Source organism: Protopterus annectens, chromosome 3.part1 (genome assembly GCF_019279795.1).
Source record: "Protopterus annectens isolate FY-2018-M chromosome 3.part1, PAN1.0, whole genome shotgun sequence".
In the NCBI taxonomy this organism is placed as follows: Eukaryota; Metazoa; Chordata; order Ceratodontiformes; family Protopteridae; genus Protopterus; species Protopterus annectens.
In genome coordinates this window covers 436,329,744-436,349,850 of record NC_056732.1, presented here as the reverse complement: position 1 = coordinate 436,349,850, position 20,107 = coordinate 436,329,744, and the positions used below count along the sequence as shown (strand labels likewise).

Below are 20,107 nucleotides of genomic sequence, written 5' to 3'. Positions count from 1 at the left end.
AAACTTGACACTTCCCTCCAGTTATCTGCCCCTGTCCTGTGGTTAACAAAATCCACCTGACCCACACTAGCCATCTTGACCAGAAGAGGTTCAAATGTCCCCATGAGTATTTTAGCAAAAAAATTTGTATCAACATTAATAACAGATATAAGGTAGAAATCACTCAGAGAAGGCTCTGGATCCTTACATTTAGGAATTAACATAATAATTGTCTGGTTTTAAACCAAAGTCCCTTGCACTGCCATAGTGTCAGAGATAAAATATTATACCTGCTCTGTTGGTTTATAAAATTCTGCTGCAAAACTGTCAATGCCTGGGGCCATATGGGATTTCAGATGGTTAATTGCCCATTTCACTTCAGCAATCTCAATAGGCCTGTCTAACATACTGGAGTCCTCAATGGAAAATCTGGATAACTGTGCAACTTCAAATTTCTAGCTCTCTGTAATAACCCCTGGAGCAGGACTGTACAGCATGTTACAGAAATTCTGGAAGACCCCCGTGAGTTATGCTCCCTTACTGACAAGACAACTAGATTCATTTTAATAACAGAAATGTAAATCAGATGACAAAGTAGGACTTGCTGGCCCATTTTTGAAAAAAAAAAGTTACAGATTTGGTGTCTCCTTACCTCTATGAACCACCAAAATTGGCCATTCCTAAGCATGTCGGCCTCTGCCTGTGGGATGTCTTATAAGTTAATGCAGGCCCTAGGGGCTATCTTAGTATTCTCTTGAGGAAGTGGGCTTCAACTGCTTGAATTAAGCTGGTTTAAATATCATACAAATCCTTGAAGAGACTGTATAAAAGATTAGCCTCAGTTCTTCTTACACCTTCCCACTTATTTATATCCTCACATAGGATAGCACTACATCCTTTGCACCATGCCACCATGTAGTTAAACAACCCCCCAGTGTAGCTGGGATTTCAGATGGGAAGGTTTCACTGCAATGCTTCATGAACAACTGTTCTTAATTTGCCCCTTCCAGCTCTTAACTTCCTTCTAAAGTGTGCCTCTCTCATGGACCTGGTTTTGTTGAATTGTATACTATGTTTGACCAGTAATGTAACCTGGGCATGATCAGACAAACTGATTTAATTTATCTGTGGTGAATGAACCCTACCGGTATAGTGTTGTGATACCAATATAAAGTCCAGCGTACTACTTTGATGAGACAGGTGTCTTGAAATGGATGGGCTATTTTCAAGTGGGTGGCACTGATGCCACATGTCCATTCAACTGTTTTGCACCATCAGTTTTTTTCAGGACTGCCTGGCTGTGCTTGTAATTTATTAATTTACCAAAAGGCCTATCCAGGCAGTCATCTATAACTACGTTGAAATCCTCTACAAGTACACTAAAGGACATTTATAGGGCTATATCTTGCCATTTGCTTAGGAATTCAACAAAGAAGGGTTTGTATCACTATTCAGTGCATACAAATTGCCAAGGGCTTACTGCTCTCTGTTAAGTGTACCTACCCAAATAATCAATATTGGTGATTTTGAAGTTATGGAACGATATTAGTACTCTTCCCCCTCACTGGTTTATAGTCTGATTTCACCAAAGGGTCTTTCATCAGAATTTACAGATGTCCCTCACTTTGAGGTTAGTCTTCTCTGAAGGCAACAAGCTTGTGCCTTCTGCAGGTGATGCAGTTTCCACATCCTAAGGATAGGGTGAGAGCTATTCCCCCACATTCCTTGAAAACTATTTTATATATGGTGGAGGAACCTTTAGAAGACTCAACTCCCCTTATGCTTCACCTTGAAAATTGCACAACTGTTAGATGACTTCCCTCCCCTTGCGAAAGATCTAGAGTCATTGTCAGGCTACAGCAATCAAGAGTACTTGGGTACAAAAAGTAACTGTGCCCAGAAAAAGATTCCTCTAGAGGCTATTTGGAGAACTAAGGCCTAATTGAGATAATACCTCCGTTTCACCCCAGGCTAGAAAAGCTTGAAGATCTAACCCCTCTGCATCCTTGTAAGTACCATTAAAATACTGCATAATGTAGACACCTAAAGGATGAAATGATATCATAAGCTAAATATATCACCTTCCTTTCCCCATCCATTTCAAGACATATGTCTAGTGTCCCTTGCAAGCAGCAAAGACAATGCTCATCAATTATGCAAGAGAATCACAGTGTATAATGCCAACTAACAAGTAACAGTTGACAAATAGGAGGTGCCAAGGAACAAAAATCAACCCCCAGGGTCAGTTAACGGAAAGTATACACTGAATGTCAAACATCATTCTCATTTACATGAGGGGGAGTTACAATAGCACAGGGAGGTACATGAATAAAATAAACATTCATCAACATTATATCAAGTTTCACCTACCTTCCCTGTATTGTATCTGCTTTCCATCACAAATCCATAATAGCAAATATCTTCAGAAATGACATATACTGAATAGAATGTCGTAATAATGTCACAGAATGTAGCATTAATATGAACCTCCAACAACACCAGAAGGAAAAAAATACACAGATATACACACACACATCACTCATAATAACTGCTACTGATAGTCCTACCACATTCTGGAAGAAATGAGAGAGAGAAAAAATAACGTCCAGACACTGAATATCAAGATGAATACTATGTCATTCTTTGTCATTCTTAGACTGTAATTTATCATTAACAGGATTAAAACTGTATAGTATAACCAGCTTGAAGTATTTTTACATCAACTTGGTTAGCTATAAGAGCTATCTAATTAAGAAATAGACAACCAATATGGAGTCATGCTTAGCATCACACATTGCCTTGCAGAAGCATCAAGTAGACATATGCTAACTGTTCACAGTTGTGATTCACAGTTTCTAGTCCTCACTCAACCATCAGCGGCAGTTTATCCAGTCTCTGCAGCCCTCAAGCACTTCAGCAGTGTTGTCTGCAGAATCTATGACTTCAAAGAAAATATCTGACCAGGACTTACCACTGGACAGGACAGATTTCTTGGCAGTGCTAGCAAACTCCAGAGATTTATTAGATATCTTGGGCCCTTGTATAGCCTAATGAGAGAAAATGTCCTCCTCTTCATGCTTTGGTGGTTTTAATTTAGAAAAGGTGGAAGTGCGCAGAGATGTAACACATCTTCTCTGTTTCATTTTCGTACTGTCCCCATTTTGGACTAGTGTTGATTGACATGCAGAGCCCTCAGATTTCAGCACAGCAGCTGACTCTGGACTTTTCAGATGTTTACAAGGAGCAGGCAATTTGCTTGGTGAAAATGAGTGCTGCCACTTACTGTTCACAAATTCCCACTACAGTGAACTCAATCTAGTATCTTAATTCATTAGCACCAGCAATAGAATCCAACTGGGATTTTTAACATTTGATACAAAGTCACTGGCCTCCTGTAAAGAGCACAGAGTAACCCTGCATTCCTTCTACCCCCTTTCCACCACAAAGAAGTCCGGAAACATTAGGGAGACTCTATATCCCAAGTTAAATAGCTAATTGTTTTGTGGTTTGAAAGTCTGCGTCAGCTTTGAAAAATGCTGTGAATAACCAGTCTTGAAGTATAAAACTTACCTACTGCAGCATACACCTCTATGACTTCTGCTATACTGAATCAGTCAGTTATTCATTCTGGCTGAATGCATAGCCATCAATAGATGCCTGCCATCGTGATCTAGGTCATCAGTTTTACCAATATTATTTGCATGTGCCCTACTTACTTTGGCCTGCAGCTTCATTTAAGGATGTTAATGACTCTTTAATTACTACCAAGCCCAACTTCAGGGATTCCACTTCATTTCTAGAGTTTGTATCCAAGTTACCTGTTGCATGCATGCATTCCCAGTTTCAGTGCTAAGTAGCATCAATTTCTCAAGTAATGGTTTAAGTTTCTATGTGTAGATGCAGTCCTAAAACAGGTGATTAACCCTTCATCTTCTGATATTGTAATACTGCATGGTTTGGCAGCAATAAATTATTCATGGGGTGGCAACACTGGAAAAATAAGAGCTAAAAGTCTGAGGTGATCGAGAGATAGCTGACTATGCATCCATCTTCATTGGGCTAACCACACCCTCCCCAGAAGTTTATAATTTTAATAATACTACCCAAAGTCAGTGGTCTTAAAACTATCTAAGTCTTTAACATTGTTCTGTGAATAAGTACTGCTACTCAGATGATTTATTATTTAAAGAGCTGACATATATTTGCAGAATTCTTCTGAACCCTTTTTTCTTTTTCTGTTATGCAGTGGATTTCTCAAGTTTAAGTAAAATATGGAGAAATTACAGATTTTTAAACAAATGTGCTCTTTTTATATGACATTGATTCCATTTATATTTAGTTAGCATACTTTTATTGTTATGCCAGAAAAAAATGAAAAGCAAGCAAGTCTAATTTTAATAGAAATCACAAACTACCACTTCCACCCAAAAAAATAAAAGTACAAAAAAAATAAATAAATGAAATTAGCATAAAATACCTGCAAAATAAAGTGTTTATAAGAAAAAAATGCAATTTTGAGAACACAAGATAAAATATATGTATAATCTGAAAAAAAAGCTCCCTTCTACCAGTGGAGTCCCTCTGTGATGATTTTGTAAGGTTGAATGCCTGTAGTTCTAATTCAGTTTCTGTACCAGAATACCAGAGTCTAGTTTTTGCATCCACTCTCTAATTTTTTATGAAAACTATATCTCTTAGGCATTTGCTTTTGCTTTAGAGTTTTCCTTTTGTTAATAAATGAGCTTCGTTTATTACTGCTTCCACCATAATACTTTTTGCTTTAATGGCTGCTTGTAAAATTTTTGTGTTTGTCTGCCAGAGAAAAGCATTTAAATATAATAGCTCTGTTAACTTCTTGTATTAGCATTTCTGGACAGTGAGCAGTGCCATTATTTTAAATAAAGAAACATCTGACTTAACAAGTTCACCAAGTACTGTGTAAATAGAATGCTCTTGCATATGTGTCTGACCTCGATTTTTGGTGATACCCAAGAAATGCACAGGCCTCCACATCTTTTATTTTTTGCTCCAATTCTTTATGTTTTTTTTTTCATTGCACTTAGATGTATTATGAAGCATAGTTAAATCATAATACGGTGAATATAAAGAATGAGCAGACACTAACATTTGTTTAGATATATGATGATTTTGTAATGCTGATTGAGAATTGCTAGCCTTATCTTGTCTGACAAAAGTGGCTAATGTATAATTATTCTAAGTACACCTCCATTTCTGAGAAAGCTGGAAGCCCAGGGTGGAACTCCTTCCTGAAAATATGGTGTTTGAGTACTGGTTATTAGGAGTAATGAGTGGTGGCAGCTATGCATCAATTGCTTCAGTATGTGCGGAGTTTTTACTTTCACCAGATTCCAATGTAAGGGATGAAAATGATTGATCCACTTCCTTGCCAGCTGCACCTAAGTATTTATGGTATGCTTAAAGTTTTGAAATATATCAGGTGGACTCCTTCTGAGGCTAAACACAAGCTGCCTTGATTATATTTTCCATTTCAGCAACTGTGTTTGTATGCCTTCAGAATTTGGTGAGTTTAATGCACTATTAGTCTTGCAGGGATTTCCTTGTCAGTTTTGTACCTCTAATGACTGCTAGCTATTGCAGCCTGTCTTGGTCTTTCAGATCAGTTGTTCCCCTCACTTGGTTTCAACCAACCAAGTGGAGTCAGCATTAAGGCAGGTATTGGATATGGTTGAAAGGTTTTCTGTTTTTCTCCCTGCCCATTCATTACCTTACATACCTGGTGAGAGTCTGGTCAGGAGTATGCAATGGGCTGTCTGCATATGATGTCTCCTCACTTATGCAAGGGGTGCATCTTCCAAGCAGCATTGTCTCTTCCGTATGACATGAACGGTGGTCTATCTGACGTCCACCAGGGACACTGCACCACCCTGTGTAACTCTGAGTGCATGCAAACCCCACCCTGTCCTAGGAGAGGTGTGCAGGTCATATTTCATAACTCCTCTCCTTCTTTCCTGACCCTTCCAGTCCTAGGACTTACAGTCAAACCCCAGTCACCTGGGTTTCAGCCAGAGCTCCATTCCTCTGTACCATAGAGCCAGTCAAGTGGTGCTAAATATTGTTTTCTTGCAGCTTTAGTTTAAAGTATGTGCAGTTGGATCAAGATGAATTCTTCCTCACTGAAAAAATAAAAAAATGAATTAAAAAATAATACTGGGATTTTTTAACATTTGCAGAAGTGTCAGCAGTGGTGATGAGATCGTAGTTTTGCAGTGTCTTGGCATTTTTATCTGCAGCTTTATTTAGTAAAACATCAGTATGCGGCCTTGGAGTGTTCTCTCACATGCATCAGTTCTTTGCAGGTATGAAATTAACTGTCAAAATTTAAATTACTCTGGAAGTAACAACAAAGAATGTCTAATATTCAGAAGTAGACAAAAGAAGTGAAGGACACCAGTTAATGTGTTAAACCATGCAGAATACGACCTGCTGTGGGAATCGATTGCTGCTCCATTGCCATTAGCAAGCTTATCCTCCCATAGGTAGTTCTTTTCAGGTTATCTTTTTCCACATACAGATATCAAAATGCCGACTCTTAAAATATAACCAGAATTAAAAAGGTCTTTATGATCCACCTGGTATAAGCTGGGTTTATTAAACTTTCATCTAGGGAAAAACATTCAAGGGACTTTTTTTTCACCCATCAAAATGTATGTATTCTTACAAGTAGCCTATAGTTGCTGTTTACACTTTGCAATGAGCAGGGAAAAATGTTTTATTCTTTTAAACGGTTGTATCTGGAAAGTCCTAGTAGTGTAGCATATCCATCTTTACTTGAGTTGCCACTGAAGTCTGAGCACGTTATAGACCAGCTGTCAGCTGCCACAACATAAGCAAAAATAACATTTCTAAAATCAGACATGCTGAAAGTATGGGTGTGCTTACTATAATATTAAAACAGCAGATTGGCTACATTAAATAGTTTTGAAAGAAGAGCAGGCTGTGAAATATAAAATATGCAGTTCAACAAAGAGACAATACTTAAGTTATGCCATACATTTTTGTAATAGATTTTATATGACTTTTATGCAGTACTTTAGACCTAGGATAATACTTGAAAAAGATTTCACATAATTCTAAGAAAAATGGTTAACTTAGCTAGTATGATACCACTTCTGGTACTGCATTGCTTCTCAACACCATTACCTTGAAACATATAGATCAGCAAGCTTATTTTGGAATAGATTTATTCATTATGACTGCACAGTGTGTACCTGAGCATGTTATATGTTTTTTTTCTTGTTATGGTCCCATGTATGGGAACTACATGTGATCTAATTCTAAGTATTTTGTATTTGCAAACCACATCACCACTCTAAAGCTATTGATAATACATTGTTAGAAGGATGTTAACTTATAGGGCAGCCACTGTGGTGCAGCAGTTAGCATTGCTGCCTTACAGCAAGAGGTCCTCTGGTTCGATCCTCGACTGGGGTGCCTTCTGTGTGGAGTCTGCATGTCCTCCCTGTGGTCACGTGGGTTTCCTCCGGGTGCTCCGGTTTCCTCCCACATCCCAAAGACATGCTGTAGGTGGATTGGATACTCTAAATTGGCCCTAGGTGTGAGTGTGTGCATGTGTGTGCCTTCTGTGGAAGGTTGGGTGCCCGGCTGGCAACTCGACACTGTAAAACTCCACTGCCAATCATGAGAGGACAGGTGATCGGCTGTGGCGACCCCTAACCGGGAAAAAGTCAAAAGAAGAAGGATGTGAACTGCACTGTATATAGTACATCTGTGAAGTGCAAAGCATATATTCTTCGGGTGTCTTTTTCTGAGGTTTTAGCAGTTTTTTATATCTTTTGTTGGTTCTCACTCTGCCCCAGGTTGCTAGCTGTGTAAAATAGATTGTTGTGTCTTGTAATAGTACTGCTTATTAGGATAGCAAACAAATACATCGACTAAGGAGCTTTAGTGACTCTACTGTATTACGTTGCATCCAGCTAGCATAGAGGTAGGACCTGTTCCTTTCTACCCTTCTCCTCCTACCCCTAACATTCAATATTTATATCAGGGCTAGATTACTCTCCTTCCCATCACCTGACTAGCCAGACATATTCCCTTCAGTATCCTGCACAATTTATGTATTAAAACATAACAATTTTTTGCTGGTGTGACACAAATAACCTTCTTCCAAACCACTGTTTGTTGTATTTGTAACCCTTTACCCAAGAAACTAACCATTTGTATTTACTCAAGAACATATGGGTTGGCCTCATTACCTACAGGTAATGATCAAGCTACTTTTTCAGCTTTAATAACCGCCAATACATCTAAAACCCATCTGATATCAACATTACTGAAGATGCTGAACTTAATCTAGGATCACAGCATGACAACTTATTTATTAATAAGGTGTATGAATAGCATATTTTATTGTTAATAACACTTGTAAGAAGTTTAGTTATACTGAGAGTATCAAAAACAACATTCAAACATCACTGCTATAAGTGGGCTATGTATGAACACTGCAATAGCATAGGCACCTCAATAAATTCACTATTTCAGCCTTTCAGTTTCCCACATTCAATGACCCAAGTCAAAATCCAGTTATGGTGTACCTATTGCTAGTTTCAAGGCACATACCTGCTTATATGCTGTCATCAACTTCTAAAACAACTGAACATAAGTTTTAAGTGGCTCACCTCTAATATGTCTTATTAGAGCTACATCAGAATTATAGCTAGCCTTCTATACAACCCATACTCTCCATTTTACAAAAGTTCAGTCCGTATTACAGACCTTGAGTCATTTTATATTTCATCCTAGCTCAGTCATCTTAAGGAACATAAATGCTCACTTGGGATCATTGCAGTAAAAAAAGTTACACTGGGCAGCTTCTTACTTAAAACTTCTATTTTTTGGAAGGGGACATTTTTGGCTCCTATTCACCACTGACTGTTAAATATTCTTTCTACCTACCTATTCAACCCACTCATTCCCCCCTGGAGATTACAACCGCATGGCCCATTCATTACTCCTGGGTACAAGGGGTGGCAGTGGCAGTGCAATCACCATCTGTAGGAACAAGGTTATTTGCTATGGCCTTACCATTTCTATTGAGCATACCTACTGCATGCCATGAGGTTGGTGCTCATTGAGCATATACAAGGGCTTCCTTCCACTTTTATCAGTGATGTCCCCTTAATAAACCTATCCTTCTGATGATAGCATACCCCCAATAATCACCAATCTCCATCAGGGACTCTGCTTGGACTCTGCTCCCTGGTCATGTGCCTGTCAACCCTCCCAACAGAGAAAGCAAGCAAGCTCTGCTTTATCATTCCTCGGTCTCTCTCTTTCCACTTAGTTCCTCCAGTACCCAAACCATTAATCAAACCCAGGTTGTCTGTGCAGTAGTGAGGACTTCATCCGGATATGGCACAGGGCTGGCTGTTGTTGCCATAATTTTTGCTTCACAAAAGTGGTCTGCAGAGCAGCTGGACTAAACCACCTGTCTGACAAGCAGTGTCTGTTAGTCTGGTTATTCAGAAATGCATAAAAAAAAGGTTTTCCTCTCAAGTGTAGCCATTGTTGCATCATCACCTCTTGTTACTTAAGCTAAAAGATAAGAAAATAGCTACTATCATACAGGTCCTTCAAGCAAAATAGGGATTTTAAGCTACTCATCAGGCTTGCTGCTGTGGACTGGTAATGTGAATTGAAGCATAAAGATAATTAATGCTGACTTCAGGTCATACTCAACATACTGTTGACATTGCAAGAGACAAATTCTACCCAAAACTAATAAGAAGAATAAACCGAAAAAATGAAGAACTGAAAAACCTGTCCATTGACTATTGCCTGAAATTAAAAAAAAAAATACTAAAAGCAAAGAAGGATGCTTGAGGACATTTAAAATACTTGGATGTCACTCCAACATGGTTGATGTTTCACTTTATGCAAAAAGATGATAAAAACAAAAACTTAGCATCTGAAGGCACATCAAACCAGATTTCATGGCAAGCCAAAATACATCTGTCAGAAAATCAGTAATCTGACTTGAAAATAGAAGTAACAAACAGAATACAGTATTTTACAATAACTAGCATATTACCTCATCATCTTCCTTTGCTGATAGTTTAACTGTCTTCTTTAGACACCAGTTTGAGAGCATCATCAGAATTGCTTAAAAATCTTTTATTTTTATGCTTAAGTGGCTGTAACATTTGGGAGTATACATCTTTAAATGTTATAATGCCCAGTTGAATGAAATGTTTGCAATATAGTAAACTTATTTCTCGAAGGGTCATAGTAAAAACCTAATGGAGAATAGTAACATCACTTTTAGCATGCACATTTTACATGATGCCATTATTAATTTCAAGAAACATATTTGCAGAAGTGAAGGTTTACGCCATAGAGTTAATGCATTTAAAAATAGAGCAGTATATAATTTGCTGTTAATAAAACTGTCTAATTGCAACCACCAGTTATTTTGCAAAATGCTTATCAAATATATATATATATATATATATATATATATATATATTATATATTATATATATATATATATATATATATATATATATATATATATATATCTAAACAGTAATTGATGTATTAATAAATAAATTGGAGTGTTAAGATTCAGAAATTCAGCTTGTTTTTTACTGTGAGTAAAATAACCAAAAAACCCGAAAAGGTACTGTGTGTATCATTTTTGTGTGTCATTGGAAAAGTAGCCTTGAAGGTATTTAATACATTTTCCTTTTAAGAAAAGAGAAAGAATTGTAGCAAGTAGAGAGTTGTTCAGAAAATGTTGCAAGCCTGAAAAGAACTTTCCATTTTGCATTATTTGCTCTTTACAGTGGTGCAGTGTGCTACAGAGATTATACATGCTTATGTCACTAAGATAAAGAATTGAGACGAAGTCTGTGGATTTAGTGAGCTGCATAATTTCACTAATAAGAGATAGGATAGTTTGTGGTCTAAGAAATGATCAAACAAGAGCAAGCTACCACAAGAAGAAGAACTGACCTTATTAAAACTATGGATCACAAAGCACATGAAATTACAAGTACACAGATAAAGGAGTTTAAGAGAAAATACAACTGTGTAAGTTGAAATATGAGTCAAATAATAACATAAATGACAGAAAAATGGCAGATAATGGGATAATATGTTACAGCAGTATCTGAGATGAAAAAGAGAACCATAAAGACTTTGGGAAATGTCTCTTCAATACACCTGTCCTGAAGATATAGCACCAGTAATTCCAGTCTCCAGCAGAGATTCTGCAAAGAGTCTGCGTGATGATCATCTGCCTGTCACCCCCCAAGCTCTGCTTTGTCATTCATCTGTCTGTCTGGCTAACTATTGCAGTCGAAATTCAAGTCTCATATACTGGATATAGCTATAACAATGACAGGAAGAAGTTTCCTGCAATTAACCAGTTTTGAAGAGGTTGTGGTAAAGATAATCATTTTGGAAATATGTGAAAAATGAAAAACAGATGTTCATCATTATGATCACTGCTGTAATAATCTTAGGATAGAACAGCCAGGCCTCTTCCAAAGCTTTAAGGGCAACTTCCACTTACTGGAGTTTTTTGGCAGTTCAAGATTTGCTGATTTAAAGAATGGTCCTTTAAAGAATTTAAAGACATTCAGAGCTTTCCTGCCACTAAAGAAGGCTCCTCTTGCAGGCTTTCTAGGATTGATGGTCAGCTAATGCTTTCCATTGCTGGCTAGATGAGTTTCCTTCTGGGAAAAAAATCCACATTTAATTTTTATAACCAAAATTGGAATTTTTCTGTGAAAATATCATTTTTAAGCTACTAAAATGAGTTGTTATTGACTGTCACATGACTTTTAGTAACTTTTAAACTAGAATATTACTTTTTTCTTTTGTGAAAAAGTTATTTAAACTAATTTCAATATTGTTTTTCAAATAAAAATTGTGCTATTTTACTTTTGTGGTTGAGTAAGTGTCTAAAGTGCTTTTTTATTTTATTTTATTTTGGTGGAAAAAGTTACTTTTTTACTACTTACCTATTTCACTGACTATTGGTGCCAGACTTCCCAAAGACTAAATCATCTTTTTCTGCATAACCATGGAACAACCTGCCAGTTCCTTGGTTCTTCCTTCTTCCAGCCACAAAAAGAAAAATGAATGCAAATCCTTTGCTACCACCGCAGGCTGCTAAATGTGATGACTTTGCTTTGGCCATTTCTTGTTCCTCAGACCATTCATCTTTGCTCCCTGTGGTGTAGTCTCTACTGCCAACATGGACTGGGGTTAGACACATCCTCTGTGGCTGCTGGAGAGCCCTTGGTGTGCAAGAGAGAACCACTCTTGTTGGTCCTGGGATAAGGGGCCAGATATTCCCCTCTGCCTGTAAGATTGCTATTCCTATCCATAGGTAGATTTTTCCTGGCAAATATGCATCTACTTTGTCAGACATTCTTACTGAAAAGAACTGAAAACTTAGTCTCTTTGGACAGGAGTAATTTAATGGGCTTATCCCAGAGTGTACGTCAGGCTTTTGACTCCTTCAGTTTAGCTATTTCTGGTAAAAGAAAAGGGATTATTTTTTTCCTGAAGTGGTTCAGGTTTTTGAACCACAAAATGATTGTGAAGGTTTTGTCTCCTCAGATTTCTGATTCTGATTCTGAGGAGACTGTGGTTTCTGCCAGTCTCTTTCAAGAATTATCTTTCTTCAAATCTATTCCCAGAATGAATCAGTTGTTTCACTGGGAACATTATGATATTCCACTATACTGGAAGAAGTAGTATGATTTACTGTAGCTGGATTTACCAGAGCCTACTCCAATTCCTCCTGTTCTTTCAGCACTGGGGGATGTTTTGTCACAGTATGTAACTTGCATGACAGCCAGTCTGTTGCCCCAGAGAAAGCAAATAGATTGTGTAAAGTTCCTCACTCTAATAAGTTTTTACACTTTCATCCAAGATTAGACCCAGCAACCCAGATGCTGCTAAACATCTGGTTTATACCAATCCCATCCCTTCTGTTTTGACAAAGATGAGAAAGTTTTGATAGAGTTGGAGAAAAAAGTGTTTTTTTCTGCAACACTTATTTTTAGGCTGGATTCTCAGCTATCATGTTCATGTGTTAAAGTCTATGCTTGCCTCCTCTGAGAACATGAGGAATATTAATTGCATCTGTTTCATCTTTTGAGGGAAAAAACTTCTTTGTGTAAGATAACTACTTCCATGTCTCAAGTGGCTGTCACTGTTTGAAATTTGCTTATGATTCTGCAGTTCCAGTGCTGTTGCCACTGCAGGTTTTATGAGAAGGTTCACTTGATTGCATACACAAAACCTCCCAGAGGATATCAAAGCGGAAAATTTTAATTATTTCTTGGATGGAGAGGTAGTTTTTAGACTATCTACAGCAAATGACTTAAAAAGTGTGGTGCGAGAAGTAAGATGATTCAGTGAAGATTTTTTAGTCCTTCTTCTCCAAGTTTCCCCAACAGGTTTAATGATACCCCTGCAACTTTTAGCAAACAAGCAAAATAAACACAGCAAGCTGCTAGACAGCAGATATTTCAAAAGCAGTGGTATGGACGTTCCAAAACAAATGGAGGACCCCCCCCCCCAGAACAAAGTACAGTCTAAAAAGCCTGATTGGGTTTGTACAAGATTTCTCTCACCTTCCCACCATGGCAAACCCTTAATCCTTCTAGAAAGTCTAAACCACCATTTTTGTCTGTGGCAATAGAGAGTTTCTGACTGATGGGTTCTAAAAGTAAGTCATCAAGGTTGCAGATGACACTTGGAGTCTTTTCCTCCTTTTGGAAGGGTTTCTCCCTCATCCTTCAGAAATAACTTCTGTTTTCCTTTCTTTCATCCAGCATATGCTGCCCTAGGGGTGATAGAAGTTCTCTCTTCTACTCAGGAGAAGGGTTTTATTCAAGATCGTTTCTGGTGTAAAAGAAAGAAGATTCTTGGTGACCAGGTCTGGATATTTCCTTTCTAAACCTGTTTAGGATAGTGTCCAGGTTCAAAATGTTAACCCTTCACAAATTGTCACCCTTTATTGCCCATTTCAGTCTTCTAGTGACGCTCCCTATTGAAATGTCAACACAAGAAATACAGAGTCTCAACAAGCAGAAAAAAAAAGGCTGAAAACCTGGAAAAGAGCGCATTTCAAAAATTGCTCTTCTTTTTAAAACTTCTTGAACCCCTATATGGGGCAAGCCCCCCACACCACTCAAACTTATATATACCAACTCCAAGATTGATAGACCTTAGAGAAAGGGAATATTATGAGAAATGGCATCTTGGACTTGGTATGTACAAGTCTGATCTTTCAGCCGTTCAGTCTCTGCATTTCAGGAGTGGCTGTAGTGGGTCCAGATATTTCAAATGGTTACCTTCTAGTGACCTTAGATTTAAAATGCATTAATCTTATTCTTATAGATCCAACATTTTGATAATTATTACGTCTTTCTGTACCTGGATCACATTAACAGTTCTCTGCATTACCCTTTGTTCTATCCACTGCTCCAGCTGTATTTACAAAGTATCTAACACTACTGCAGACTGTGAGGTATTCATTTTGTTTGCCCTTATTTAGATGAGTTGCTTATCTTTGCAGAATCTTTTTCAAAGTGTCATGAATCTCTCACGTGCTTGAGGGATCTCCTACACAGACAAGTTCCAGGAGAAGATACAAAAGTCACATTTGACTCCTTCTCACAGGATTGTTTACCTAGGGCGTCTCCTGCATTACCTTAGTTCAAAGAGCTTTTCTTCCACAGGAAAATGTAGGTCTGTAACTAGATCTTTTATTGACTTTTTTTACACTCAAGACTACTGCCTCAGTCAGAGAATTGCAAAGGATTCAGGGTCTCATGGCTTCTTTGATTCTCATGAGTCCTCTAGCAAGGATCCACATGAAAAGAAATTCACTGGTATCTAAAATGTATGGTCCCAATATCAACATCCCCTGACATTCCAGATTAGAGTTTTGGGGGTTTTGAAAAGGGAGATTTTTTTTTTTTTGGTGGAAAGACGAAATTTATCAGAATACAGGTCTCCAGTTTTCCCTTCCATCTCCAGCATAGTCTGTAACAAGTGGCACCTCAAACTTTTCTTGGTGAGCAGTATCTATGAGGATAAATGTTCAGGGTAAAGGTCAGGTCAAAGCACGTACATGTAAAAGAAATGTTGGCAGTTATAAATGCTGTCAGCTCTGTCAGTCATGTCTGGTCCCCAGGACCACTATTTTGTTTACAGAAAACACCACAGTGATGTGGTACAGTAGCTTTCCATTCTTTTGGAAATAATCAGGGGCAGTTACCACTAACTTCTTCCTAGACTCAACATACAAGGCAAGTGGTGTTTGATATATCCCATCTCCAAACAACTGTGACTAACTGCCTGGATGATAGAGTCTTAATACTGTTTAGGCACTTATTTTCTGAGGACATACAGCAGGTATTAAAGGAGGCACAAAAATCTGCTGCTAAAAAATCATATATTAGTAAATGGAAATGGTTGTTTAGTTCATTCCTAGACAGGAACCACTCTGTCAGAGTTAGTGTTTCTTTGTTTCTACATTATTTGTGTAGGTTACTATCCTGTGTCAAGGTTCATTAGTTGGCCATTTTGTCTTGCCTGCCCATAGATTCCCCCCTCTTTCAATGCAATCTCATGTGAAAATGTTTTTGAAAGGGGTGTTAGTTACCAAGCCTCCTAGAAGACAGGTAGCTCCTGCACATGATATTAATTTTCTGTTAGAAAAGCTAGCTGTATCTCCATTTAATCTAGCTCATAAGGCTGAGGTTCTTAACGTGGAAAACAATGTCACTTATTGCTCTGAACTTTGCAAGAAAAGTATTTGAGTTGCAAGCTCTTATCTCAACCTTATCTTAGTTTCCACAAAGATAGGGTTTCTTTGAGAAGTAATCCTTCATTTATGCTTATAGTGGTATCTAAGTTTACTTTGAACCAAATCAACCATCTTCTGTGCACTTCCCAGAACCTAAAAGACGAGAGGAAGTATTCTCCACACCTTGGATGTACACAGAAAACTCAGATACTATTTTGACAGAACAAAATCTTTTAGGGACTCTTATCAGTTCACTGTTTGTGAAAGCATGTAAAAAGGACAACGTATGTAAAAGCAGACTATTTCCATGCGGTTGTCTCATGCTATTACATGTTGTTATAACCTCCATAATAAGGCAGTTCCAGGCAATGTGAAAGCTCATTCTGCCGGGGTCGTAGCTTCGTCTGTGGCTTTTTGGAAAGGATTAGATTCTAGAAAATTAGTCCTCTGTGCATACTTTTAGAAAGCACTAGATCTGTACTAGATCCTTCTCCAGGTCTAAAAGATACTTTGATGGGACGATTCTCTAGGGGCTCCTGGACCTTCGTCCTTTCTCTTCTCAGTAAGTCTAAGCTATGGTAATCTACACATATACCTAAGGCTGTTGCAGCAGTGATCATGATGATTAACATAATAAAGATGTGTAAATAAACTTAGTGTGACAGTAGATATTGGAATGATCACTGCAACAATAAGCTGCTCCCTCCCTCCACAAACCTAATTGTTGTATGCTTTTGTTGCCAGGGTGGGGATACATTTTTCCTAGCATTGACCTTTTCAGGGCTTTATTTTCCCTTTCTCTGGTGGCATGAAAACCGTGGACGGCTCACCACACAAACCACTGCTTTTAGTCATCTCTGCTTGAACTGACTAATAGTATGGAAAAGTCAAAGGTGCCCTTGAATCTTTGGAAACTGGCCAGCTGTTGTAGCCTGTGCAGCATACAACCCATTATGTAAGACTACTGCTGCAGTGATCATTAAAAAAATCTACTGTTATGGTACGTTTACTTACACAACAGGACTTTATTTTCAAAAGAATTAATTTGTTCTTAACAGAAGCATGAAATAAACTATTTGTTGTCACTGAATATGAAAAATGTTGATACAGTATAGTTTGAAAGTGTGTCAGAAACAGTGAAAGAGTGCAGGTCAGATATTTAGCAGTAAATGCTTAGAATTAATGAACAAAATTTTGAATTTAAACTAGATGCATGTACAGAGTGTAATACTTTTTCTGGATCCAATGCCTGTCAGCCTGGAATGACATGCTCGACAAGCCACGATACTTCGCTAGGGACAGCTTGCACCTGTCACCCCTGGGCTTTCGGATATTGGCAAAGGCTCTTGCTACCCTCATAGTGCCTTTTTTAGGCAAGGCTCAAAAGACAAACCCACCTCCATAGGTATCACAAGGGATAAGAAACTAAGAGTAATGCTACTCAACGCCAGAAGTCTAAACCTCAAGATGCACACACTCGAAACTCTCCTTAGCACGGAGAACATCGATATCTGTGCAGTAACAGAAACCTGGTTCAAGGCTCCCGAGAGCACCCCAGCACTACCAGGTTATACCTCATACCATGCTTTTCGGCCCCAAAACTTGGACCGAACCACAAAAGGAGGGGGAGTATCAATATTCGTCAAAGATACCCACACCTCCAGGTTGGTGGCACAGCACGAAGCATCAGAGACTATTCATGTGCAACTAACAGTGGGTAAAACTGCCTTCCAGTTTATAGCCTGCTACAGACCACCCTCCCAAACCCAGGAACCCCACGCGGCCTTCCTGAGAACACTGGAAAATATGAAGGCCTCTCCAAACACCATAATATTGGGCGACATCAACTACCCAAACATAGACTGGGAGCATTACTCTAACTCCAACACCCTAGCCCAAAGGTTCCTAGAATTTATAAACTCAAATGCTATGGAACAACTTGTTACCACTCCCACAAGAGGGGAAAACATACTGGACCTGATCATCGCCAACATGGGGACTCTATGCTCCAGACCAGAAGTGTATCCCTCACTGGTAAGATCAAATCATAAACTAATCTCACTGGATATTCACATCCCGACCCCACCCCCTGCCCAGAAAACCACAGTGAAAAATTTCTCTAAAGCAAATTTCACACTCCTCAAAACCGAAGTGGAATCCTTCAAAGCCCCTGGGCCTGTGGAAAATACGGCCCAGACCGCAGAATCCTTTATAAACGCATTCTATGAACACCTTCAGGAATGCATGGATCATGCAATCCCAAATAAAACCAAGACCCAATCCTCCAAAGGCAGACGTCCTGTCTGGTGGACCCCAGCCATAAACAAACTATACACTAGAAGGAGGAAGCTACTACATGATAGAGCAAAATCCCAAAAAGGGAAGGCATCTCTGATCAGTATTAGCAAAAAACTACGGGCACTCATAAAATCGTGTAAGGCCAGCTTCGAGAGAAAAATTGCACAGGACACTAAGGATAATCACAAGGCTTTCTTTAGTTATGTTAGGAATCTGGGTGGGAATTCCCAGATATGCTCAGAATTAGTCCAAAATGACAAAAAATACACCGAACCCACAGACATTGCCAACATCCTAGCTGACAGGTTCAGTGCAAACTTCTCCCCCCCTCCCCACCAAAAGGGCAAATATCTATCCCAGCAGAGTGCTGCCCCCCTGACATCTCAGATGCTCAGGTAAGAGCCGCCCTCTCCAAAGCAAAAAACACAGCATCAATGGGACCAGACGATGTCCCAGGCTGCTTCCTACATGAACTCCAAGAAGAGCTAAACCCAAACATAAAACTACTGTTCAATCTCATCCTTACTACAGGATATGTACCCAAAGAGTGGCGTACAGCAACAGTGGTCCCTCTCCATAAAGGTGGTGCCTCAACAGATCCTGGAAACTATCGCCCCATAAGCCTGACTAGCTTGGTCTGCAAAGCTATGGAAAGGATCATCATGGACCTCATAAATAAAGATATTGGGGATCCACAGACACTGGATCCTACCCAGTTCGGCTTTGTTAAGGGCAGAGCCTGCCTCTTAAACCTGGTTGATTTCTTTGAAACAGTCAGCAAGACCATTGACGAGGGGAAGGTGGTCCACACAACCTACCTGGACCTCACAAAAGCCTTCGATACAATACCCCACTCGGGCATTATAGATAAGCTCACCAGCATAAATATAAACCCCTATGTCACTAGATGGGTTGCAAACTGGCTCAAGGACAGAACCCACATGGTTAGAATTGCTGGAGCCATGTCAGACTCCAGACCAGTTACAAGTGGCATCCCACAAGGCTCAGTCCTGGGACCTCTCTTGTTCGGTATAGATTTTTTGGAGATACAGGCCAACACGGAAGGACTGTGGTTGACCAAGTTCGCCGATGACTGCAAACTGGGCACCATAATCGACTCTCCAGCCGACACAAGCATCCTCCAAAAGGGCCTCATAGAAACAGACAACTGGTGCCAGAGCCATGGCCTCAAGCTAAACACCAAAAAATGTATAGTCATCCCCTTTGGCAAAAACAAAGTGCCCACAAATTACCACATAGGTGGTAATCCATTAAGTACAGAAGAAGTAATTAGGGACCTGGGGACCCAAGTTGATAGCAATCTCTCATTTGACAACCACGTGGCCACAGTGGTTAGAAAAACATTTTATATAGCCCACCTAATCATGAAGGGATTCACATCTAGATCAGGAGAGGTCATTGTGCCTCTTTACTCATCCCTCATCAGGCCCATAATTGAGTACAATGCCCCTTTTGGGATGTACCTTACCAGACACCTGCAGCAACTGGAAAGACCCCAAAAGTACCTCACCAAGAGGATCAAAGGGCTCAAACAGATGCCATATGCTGCCCGGTTAAAGAAACACTAGCTCTACTCAGTGGCATACCGCCTGCTCAGAGGCGATCTGTGCCTGACGTGTAAAGCCATGTCCAACCCGGAATTAATGGACATCCTGCACCTCAGAAAACCCAAATCCCATCGAGCTACGCGCTCGAGAGACTTGAACCTCAGCACTGAAATAAATAGGACATGCTGGAGGGACAGATTCATAACCCAGAGGCTCCCTTCACTCTGGAATAAAATCCCAGCCCAGGTTAGGCAGAGTCCCTCATTGACTCTCTTCAAGAGGAATCTTGATGAGTGGATGGGAGATCGTAGGTTTACCCCAGGTATCACTTCTGTGTCACTGTTAGACAGAGGCACAGTATACTAACCTTGAAAAAGGGCATAGCAAAATTAATTTAAAATGGGCGGCGAAAGCCAAACACACTCTG

The 20,107-nt window shown here is 39.2% G+C and overlaps 1 protein-coding gene across 3 annotated transcripts in view; it reads left to right on the top strand.

Annotated features, from left to right (window-relative positions):
- Positions 1-20,107, top strand: part of ACTR3B (actin related protein 3B) — a 1,280,959-nt gene that overhangs the window by 158,798 nt on the left and 1,102,054 nt on the right. The window lies entirely within an intron of this gene.